Here is a 10719-nt window from a genome sequence, read left to right as displayed (position 1 = left end):
GCAAGATGACTAAAACACCGTTCTCCGGTACTATGGAGAGAGCAACATATTTGTTGGAAATCATACATACAGATGTATGTGGCCCGATGAATATTGAGGCTCGTGGCGGATATTGTTATTTTCTCACCTTCACAGATGACTTAAGCAGATATGGGTATATCTACTTAATGAAACATAAGTCTGAAACGTTTGAAAAGTTCAAAGAATTTCAGAGTGAAGTTGAAAATCATCGTAACAAGAAAATAAAATTTCTACGATCTGATCGTGGAGGAGAATATTTGAGTTACGAGTTTGGTGTACATTTGAAACAATGCGGAATAGTTTCACAACTCACACCACCTGGAACACCACAACGCAATGGTGTGTCCGAACGTCGTAATCGTACTTTACTAGATATGGTGCGATCTATGATGTCTCTTACTGATTTACCGCTATCGTTTTGGGGATACGCTCTAGAGACGGCCGCATTCACGTTAAATAGGGCACCATCAAAATCCGTTGAGACGACGCCTTATGAACTGTGGTTTGGCAAGAAACCAAAGTTGTCGTTTCTGAAAGTTTGGGGCTGCGATGCTTATGTGGAAAAGCTTCAACCTGATAAGCTCGAACCCAAATCGGAGAAATGTGTCTTCATAGGATATCCAAAGGAGACTATTGGATACACCTTCTATCACAGATCCGAAGGCAAGACTTTTGTTGCTAAGTTCGGAAACTTTCTAGAGAAGGAGTTTCTCTCGAAAGAAGTGAGTGGGAGGAAAGTAGAACTTGACGAGGTAACTGTACCTGCTCCCTTATTGGAAAGTAGTGCATCACAGAAAACTGTTTCTGTGACACCTGCACCAGTGAGTGAGGAAGCTAATGATGATGATCATGAAACTTCAGAACAAGATACTACTGAACCTCGTAGATCAACCAGAGTAAGATCCGCGCCAGAGTGGTACGGTAATCCTGTTCTGCAAGTCATGCTACTAGATCATGATGAACCTACGAACTATGAAGAAGCGATGGTGAGCCCAGATTCCGCAAAATGGCTTGAAGCCATGAAATCTGAGATGGGATCCATGTATGAGAACAAAGTGTGGACTTTGGTTGACTTGCCCGATGATCGGCAAGCAATTGAGAATAAATGGATCTTCAAGAAGAAGATGACGCTGACGGTAATATTACTGTCTACAAAGCTCGACTTGTCGCAAAAGGTTTTCGGCAAGTTCAAGGGATTGACTACGATGAGACCTTCTCACCCGTAGCGATGCTTAAGTCTGTCCGAATCATGTTAGCAATTGCCGCATTTTATGATTATGAAATATGGCAGATGGATGTCAAAACTGCATTCCTGAATGGATTTCTGGAAGAAGAGTTGTATATGATGCAACCAGAAGGTTTTGTCGATCCAAAGGGAGCTAACAAAGTGTGCAAGCTCCAGCGATCCATTTATGGACTGGTGCAAGCCTCTCGGAGTTGGAATAAACGTTTTGATAGTGTGATCAAAGCATTTGGTTTTTTACAGACTTTTGGAGAAGCCTGTATTTACAAGAAAGTGAGTGGGAGCTCTGTAGCATTTCTGATATTATATGTGGATGACATATTACTAATTGGAAATGATGTAGAATTTCTGGATAGCATAAAGGGATACTTGAATAAGAGTTTTTCAATGAAAGACCTCGGTGAAGCTGCTTACATATTAGGCATTAAAATCTATAGAGATAGATCAAGACGCTTAATTGGACTTTCACAAACCACATACCTTGACAAAGTTTTGAAGAAGTTCAAAATGGATCAAGCAAAGAAAGGGTTCTTGCCTGTGTTACAAGGTGTGAAGTTGAGTAAGACTCAATGCCCGACCACTGCAGAAAATAGAGAGAATATGAAAGATGTTACCTATGCTTCAGCCATAGGCTCTATCATGTATGCAATGTTGTGTACCAAACTTGATGTGTGCCTTGCTATAAGTCTAGCAGGGAGGTACCAAAGTAATCCAGGAGTGGATCACTGGACAGCGGTCAAGAACATCCTGAAATACCTGAAAAGGACTAAGGATATGTTTCTCATATATGGAGGTGACAAAGAGCTCATCGTAAAAGGTTACGTTGATGCAAGCTTTGACACTGATCCGGACGATTCTAAATCGCAAACCAGATACGTGTTTACGTTAAACGGTGGAGCTGTCAGTTGGTGCAGTTCTAGACAAAGCGTTGTAGCGGGATCTACATGTGAAGCGGAGTACATAGCTGCTTCAGAAGCAGCAAATGAAGGAGTCTGGATGAAGGAGTTCATATCCGATCTAGGTGTCATACCTAGTGCATCGGGTCCAATGAAAATCTTTTGTGACAATACTGGTGCAATTGCCTTGGCAAAGGAATCCAGATTTCACAAGAGAACCAAGCACATCAAGAGACGCTTCAATACCATCCGGGATCTAGTCCAGGTGGGAGACATAGAGATTTGCAAGATACATACGGATCTGAATGTTGCAGACCCGTTGACTAAGCCTCTTCCACGAGCAAAACATGATCAGCACCAAGGCTCCATGGGTGTTAGAATCATTACTGTGTAATCTAGATTATTGACTCTAGTGCAAGTGGGAGACTGAAGGAAATATGCCCTAGAGGCAATAATAAAGTTATTATTTATTTCCTTATATCATGATAAATGTTTATTATTCATGCTAGAATTGTATTAACCGGAAACATAATACATGTGTGAATACATAGACAAACAAAGTGTCACTAGTATGCCTCTACTTGACTAGCTCGTTAATCAAAGATGGTTATGTTTCCTAACCATGAACAATGAGTTGTTATTTGATTAACGGGATCACATCATTAAGTGAATGATCTGATTGACATGACCCATTCCATTAGCTTAGCACCCGATCATTTAGTATGTTGCTATTGCTTTCTTCATGACTTATACATGTTCCTATGACTATGAGATTATGCAACTCCCATTTGCCGGAGGAACACTTTGTGTGCTACCAAACGTCACAACGTAACTGGGTGATTATAAAGGAGCTGTACAGGTGTCTCCAAAGGTACATGTTGGGTTGGCGTATTTCGAGATTAGGATTTGTCACTCCGATTGTCGGAGAGGTATCTCTGGGCCCTCTCGGTAATGCACATCACTTAAGCCTTGCAAGCATTGCAACTAATGAGTTAGTTGCGGGATGATGTATTACAGAACGAGTAAAGAGACTTGCTGGTAACGAGATTGAACTAGGTATTGGAATACCGACGATCGAATCTCGGGCAAGTAACATACCGATGACAAAGGGAACAACATATGTTGTTATGCGGTCTGACCGATAAAGATCTTCGTAGAATATGTAGGAGCCAATATGAGCATCCAGGTTCCGCTATTGGTTATTGACCGGAGACATGTCTCGGTCATGTCTACATTGTTCTCGAACCCGTAGGGTCCGCACGCTTAAGGTTACGATGACAGTTATATTATGAGTTTATGCATTTTGATGTACCGAAGTTTGTTCGGAGTCCCGGATGTGATCACGGACATGATGAGGAGTCTCGAAATGGTCGAGACATAAAGATTGATATATTGGAAGCCTATGTTTGGATATCAGAAGTGTTCCGGGTGAAATCGGGATTTTACCGGAGTACCGGGAGGTTACCGAAACCCCCCAGGAGCTATATGGGCCATAGTGGGCCTTAGTGGAAAAGAGAAGGGGCTGCCCAAAGTGGGCCGCGCGCCCCTCCCCTCCCTTGGTCCAAATAGGACAAGGAGAGGGGGCCGGCCACCCTCTCTCTTTTCCCCCCTCCGCGAATCCTATTCCAACTAGGATTGGGGGGGGGGGGAATCCTACTCCCAGAGGGAGTAGGACTCTCCTGGCGCGCCTCTCCTAGGCCGGCCGCACACCCCCTTTGGTCCTTTATATACTGAGGCAGGGGAACCCCAGAGACACACAAGTTGATCCACGTGATCTTATTCTTAGCCGTGTGCGGCGCCCTCAGCCACCATAGTCCTCGATAATATTGTAGCGGTGCTTAGGCGAAGCCCTGCGACAGTAGTACATCAAGATCGTCACCACGCCATCGTGCTGACGGAACTCTTCCCCGACACTTTGCTGGATCGGAGTCCGGGGATCGTCATCGAGCTGAACGTGCGCTAAAACTCGAAGGTGCCGTAGTTTCGGTGCTTGATTGGTCGGGCCGTGAAGATTTATGACTACATCAACCAAACGCTTCCGTTGTCGATCTACAAGGGTACGTAGATCACACTCTCCCCTCGTTGCTATGCATCACCATGATCTTGCGTGTGCGTAGGAAAATTTTGAAATTACTACGTTCCCCATCACGGAGATCTCCAGGAGCGTTTGCAGATCTTCCCCGCAGTGTGCTGGATGCCGCGGAGTTTTACCGGCTAAGGAGGGGAGCTCAACGAAGAAGTTGTTCTGGTCTCAGTATACTGGGACCAAACACCCCGTGTCCTTGAGCGACCAGCTGAAGCAGTTGGTCGAATTTCACAAGGCGGCCGAACAGGCCATGAGGGGCCTTATAGTCCGGATGTGGCCTGTAGAGCCCCTGTCCGGCAGCTACTTCGGTCCGATGAGGCGGCTGGTGGAAGCCTGCCCACGGCTTGAAGTCATCAAGCGGTCCGTCTGCATCGAAGGTGCACGCAGGGCTTTTGCCCGGGTGAAGGTGCACTGGGCGAAGCTGGACGCCATGAAGATTGTGAAGGAGGGGCCGCCGGAGGGCAAGGAATATCACTGCCCCGAGAATTACTATGAGAGCGTCCTAAAGGGTTCCCGCTTAGTGGTGGATGAGTGTGCCAATGATGTAATTTTTGAATGAACATGCCCATGTGATCCTGTAATATGAAACGAATTCTTTTGCGCCATGCGACGCTTTCTTAATTTAAAATATTACCTTTTGTGCGGCCGTTTATAAAATCTGGGAGTTGGCCAGTCGTCGGCTTCAACCCCCATGTAACTAGTACTGGGGTGTTCGGGGTAAATATGAACACTCTTTATCCCAATTTTGGGTCCTTCATGGGAGGTGTTCAGCGCAACGAACCAGGCAATCAGACTATAATGCTTTATCACTCTCACTTAGCCATAGAAGTCTATGATTTTAAATTTTTGGTGAAGCCCCTGGTATTCGGAGGGCTGAATTTGGGGCGCTATACACGCCTGATCCGGACAAGGCCGACTCATCGCCCGAAGCGGAAAAAGTCTTTAAGGACTTGAGACCTCTCGAACAGCAACCAGTCTCTCGCCTTATCATGGGAGTCAGTTTTTGGCTTTCTCTACTGAGGTGCTCGTCCGTAAGAACCAGGACACAATCGCAGTAGTTCTCCCACCGCTACCTTAGCCGATATAGAGGAACGTAAGGTACCAAAGCATGGGAGCCGGGCAACCCAACATTTGACCCAAGACATGATTCGGAGCTGATGCATATAATGCTATAAGTTCGGGGTGCAGCACTGTCGAAAGTGTTCGGACTTCTTGTGCTGTATTATAGGGTAAACGAGAGCCCCTGGCGTACTGACCGTACCTGAGCATGCAGGTGCGGAATGTCGTAAATGGACATATAAGAGAAAGAGAAAAACTTAAATAATGCAATGATAGATTAATAATATGCATTGTTATTTGGATAATATGTCGAAGTGTACTAGTACAAGTAGTGCAATAAGCATAAAGTAGGGCAATTCGAAATGTCCTATCCCAAGGCAAGCTACGCATAAATAGTGAAAAGAGGGTATATCAAGTATTACTAGAGACCACCTGGCGGTTCTCGTGTTCACCTTAGCTTCTTGCCGCCTTGGTTGTTGCTTCCGGAATGTGTCCGGCAATCGGACTGCCGGAAAGGGCTTTTGAAGAGTTAGGACCTGAAAGAGAAAAGGAATGTCAAAGGTATACAACCCCTAGTGTGGTTAAGCCACAATGCGGGGCGTGTCCTGATTGTGCCCCCGCCTATGTCCATGGTATTTTAAATGTGTAGTTATGTACGCGCGACACAAATTTCGTCGCTGCACTGGGACTGGGACGGGGGTCGGATTGCTAGGCGAGCGCTGGTCGCGCCATGCGATCCTGTTGCAGATTGTTCCGGACTCACTTGAAGGTGTCCGGGGGCTGTAACGCCAAATGAGTGGTCTGCCTGAACATGCTGCTTTGTGCCTCTGCTGCAAGGGCCGCAGTGTGATCTTCTATACGAAGCGAGCGTTCTGTGTTTCCATTTACTGTTTTGACCTCGCGAGGTCCTAGCATCTTGAGCTTGAGGTATGTGCAATGCGGCACTGCATTGAATTTTGCAAATGTGGTCCGTCTGAGCAGTGCATGATAGCCACTCTGAAATGGGACGATATCGAAGATTAACTCTTCGCTTTGGAAGTTATCCAGTGATCTGAAGACCACTTCCAGTGTGATTGAGCCTGTACAATGGGCCTCTACACCTGGGATGACGCCCTTAAAGGTGGTTTTGCTGGGTTTTTTCCTTGAGGGATCGATACCCATTTTCGCACTGTATCCTGATAAAGCAGGTTCAGGCTGTTGCCGCCGTCCATAAGGACTCGAGTGAGGTGAAATCCGTCAATGATGGGGTCTAGGACCAGTGTGGCGGATCCGCCATGACGGATGCTCGTGGGGTGGTCCCTGCGATCGAAGGTGATCAGACAAGCAGACCATGGGTTGAACTTTCGGGCTACGGGATCCATGGCATAGACGTCCCTTAGTGCACGCTGCCGCTCCCTCTTGGGAATGTGGGTTGCGTATATAATGTTCACTATCTTCACTTGAGGGGGAAACCCCTTCTGTCCTCCTATGTTTGGTGGCCGAGGCTCTTCCTCGTCGTTGCTATGCAGCCCCTTGTCCTTATTCTTGGCATTTAACTTGCCGGCCTGCTTGAACACCCAGCATTCTCTGTTGGTGTGATTGGCTGGCTTGTCGGGGGTGCCGTGGATTTGACACGAGCGATCCAATATGCGATCCAGACTGGACGGAGCCAGAGTATTTCTTTTGAATGGCTATTTCCGCAGACCGGATCTAGACCCTCTGAATCCGGCATTGACTGCTGTGTCTTCGGTGTTATCACCGTTATTGGGGCGCTTTGGTCTATTACGACGCTGCCTACCATTGACATCTTTGGTATCCGAGGTATCTGGATTCCTTGATGTGTTGTTGCTGCGAGCCAGCCAGTTGTCCTCGCCCATGCAAAAGCGGGTCATGAGTGTTGTGAGGGCTGCCATAGATTTCGGCTTCTCCTGGCCGAGGTGGCGGGCGAGCCACTCATCGCGGATGTTATGCTTGAATGCCGCTAGGGCCTCTGCATCCGGACAGTCTACTATTTGATTTTTCTTAGTCAGGAACCGTGTCCAGAATTGTCTGGCCGATTCCCCTGGCTGCTGGGTTATGTGGCTCAAGTCATTAGCATCCGGTGGCCGCACATAAGTGCCCTAGAAGTTGTCAAGAAATGCGTCTTCTAGATCCTCCCAAATGCCGACGGAATCTGCTGGCAAGCTATTCAGCCAGTGCCGAGCTGGTCCTTTGAGTTTTAGTGGGAGGTACTTGATGGCGTGTAGATCATCACCACGAGCCATGTGGATATGAAGGAGGAAATCCTCGATCCATACATCGGGATCTGTTGTGCCATCATATGATTCAATATTTATGGGTTTGAAACCCTCCGGGAATTCATGATTCATAACTTCATCAGTGAAGCATAGGGGGTGTGCGGCACCTCTGTGCCGGGCTATATCCCGACGTAGTTCGTATGAGTCTTGTCTGCTGTATTCAGCCCGGCCGGATTTGCTCTTGTGTATCTGACGCAACGATCATCGTCCCATGTGGGCGCACATGCTCGTGTCCTGTATATTGACCTTGCGAATTTTGCCTTACTATCCAAGATGTCTCGCAGATCCTCTGTGTTGCCCCAGGCCTTAGTATTTTTGACTGACTGGCGACGGGGTGCGGTCTGATCTTTAGGCTAAAACGCCTCTCTAGCTCGACCGCGTAGTGGCTGGTCAGCCACATCGTACACTGGTGAATGAGGTTTCAATGCTTCCTCCTCTAGGTGAGGTAGCAACCTACGTTTTGGGTAACTCTTGGACGGGCGCTCGAGTTCATGCTCCTTGGCCGCAAGGACTTCGGTCCATCTGTCTGCTAGCAAGTCTTGATCAGCTTGAAGCTGTTGTTGTTTCTTCTTTAGACTACTTGCCGTGGCCATAAGCCGGCGCTTGAAGCGCTCTTGCTCGACAGGGTCCTCAGGCACGATAAACTCGTCGTCGCCGAGGCTCGCCTCGTCTTTGGAGAGAGGCATGTAATTGTCCTCCTCCGGTTCTCCATTTGCTGCCTGCTCTGGAGGGCTAGCTTATTCGTCCTCTAGCTCTGCACCGTGTTGGAGGGGATTTTTGTTGTCTTCGGTGCTATCCGGAGTGTTATTATCTCCTCTGCCGGTATCACTGCTCTTGCTGTTGCGGGACTTAGAGCTGCGCCGCTGATGTTGACGCGTGGGTTGCTTCTTGGAGGGGTCATCCTCTGTTGTCTCGTCGCCATTGGCTTCTTTGGGGGTGTCCACCATGTATATATCATATGATGAGGTGGCGGTCCAGTGCCCCAAGGGCGGTGGATCCTGTTCGTCTCCGGCTTCATCGTCCATACCGTCAAAGTCTTTGGAGACAAAGTCGAGCATGTCGGTTAAGTCGTCGACAGTGGCTACTAAGTGGGTGGTGGGTGGGCAGTGAATTTCTTTGTCGTCCGCATCCCATCTAGCTGGACATAGTTCGGCCAAGGTTCTCCTGACAGGGAGAGAGACCTTAATGAATTTAGCACATCCCCGAAGGGTGAGTGCTGAAAGATGTCCGCGGAGGTGAACTCCATGATCGGCGCCCAGTCGGACTCGACGGGCACGGATATGAGCGGCTCGGAGTCCGTGGCCAGAGATGAATCCAGTGGTTCGGCGACACGGCTCTTGTAAGGGGTGAAATCAGTATCCGGCTCTATCGCCACTCGAAGTGCAGCCTCCATGGCGGGGTCCATCCCTCCGCTCTCGGATGGCGTGACTTGCTCCGGATTGATGGACGGAGTAGCTGCGGATGCAATCTCCCGAACACTGTCCGACGGTGAAGTTACGTCATGCTCATCAAGACTATACGGCGCGTCCGACATGGGCCCGAAATCCGTCGAAGATCAAGTCTCCACGGATGTCGGCCGTGTAGTTCAAGTTTCCAAATCTGACCTGATGGCCAGGGGCATAGCTCTCAATCTGCTCTAGATGGCCAAGCGAATTGGCCCGTAGTGCAAAGCCGCCGAATACGAAGATCTGTCCGGGAAGGAAAGCCTCACCCTGGACCGCATCGCTAGCGATGATCGAAGGAGCCGTCAAGCCTTATGGTGACGACACAGTGGAAATCTCAATGAAAGCACTAATGTCGGTGTCAAAATCGGCGGATCTTGGGTAGGGGGTCCCGAACTGTGCGTCTAAGGCGGATGGTAACAGGAGGCAGGGGACATGATGTTTACCCAGGTTCAGGCCCTCTTGATGGAGGTAAAACCCTACGTCATGCTCGATTGTTCTTGATGATATGAGTATTACAAGAGTTGATCTACCACAAGATCAGAGAGGCTAAACCCTAGAAGCTAGCCTATGGTATGATTGTATCTTGTCCTACAGACTAAAACCCTCTGGTTTATATAGACATCGGAGGGGACTAGGGTTACACAAGGTCGATTACAAAGGAGGAGATATCCATATCTGTATTGCCTAGCTTGCCTTCCACGCCAAGTAGAGTCCCATCCGGACACGGGATGAAGTCTTCAATCTTGTATTTTCATAGTCCAACTGTCGGTGTCAAAACCGGTGGATCTCGGGTAGGGGGTCCCGAACTGTGCGTCTAAGGCAGATGGTAACAGGAGGCAGAGGACATGATGTTTACCCAGGTTCGGGCCCTCTTGATGGAGGTAAAACCCTATGTCCTGCTTGATTGTTCATGATGATATGAGTATTACAAGAGTTGATCTACCGCGAGATCAAAGAGGCTAAACCCTAGAAGCTAGCCTATGATATGATTGTATCTTGTCCTACAGACTAAAACTCTCCGGTTTATATAGACACCGGAGGGGGCTAGGGTTACACATTGCCTAGCTTGCCTTCCATGCCAAGTAAAGTCCCATCCAGACACGAGACGAAGTCTTCAATCTTGTATCTTCATAGTCCAACAGTCCGGCCAAAGGATATAGTCCGGCTGTCAGGAGACCCCTAATCCAGGACTCCCTCAGTAGCCCCTGAACCAGGCTTCAATGACGTCAAGTCCGGCACACAGTATTGTCTTCGGCATTACAAGGTGGGTTCTTCTCCAAATTTTGAATGTTTGTTAAGTAGTGTCCGGCCTCATAAATGTTGGACTTCTTGGCTTCTGTGCTCAATAAGGGCTATCTTCCACGCGTCGAATGAATACGAGGAGCCAGGGCGTTTTTACATTCGCCCCCCTAGCCAGATAAATAAATTGTCTATTAAAGGGATGGGGATTCTTAGATCCAATCCATACCATCCTCCCACAGCGAGAATCCATCGGAGCGCGCTTCGGAAAAATCCACTCCAACATGGCCGACCACCGCAGCTCCTCCTCTCGCCCCCGTAGCCCTAAGCCCGGTGATTGGGAGAGGCGTTCCGTCCCACACAGTCGATTAGTAGAACTGCAGACTCAGGGATTTCTCCCTCCAGCCTATATGGTTCCCCTCCGAGTCGGGCTCGCCACCTATAATGGCGGGGA

This window comes from Triticum aestivum, chromosome 1A, assembly GCF_018294505.1.
Source record: "Triticum aestivum cultivar Chinese Spring chromosome 1A, IWGSC CS RefSeq v2.1, whole genome shotgun sequence".
Lineage (NCBI taxonomy): Eukaryota > Viridiplantae > Streptophyta > Magnoliopsida > Poales > Poaceae > Triticum > Triticum aestivum.
The sequence above is the reverse complement of the archived record's forward strand: the minus strand, read 5'-3'. Positions refer to the sequence as shown.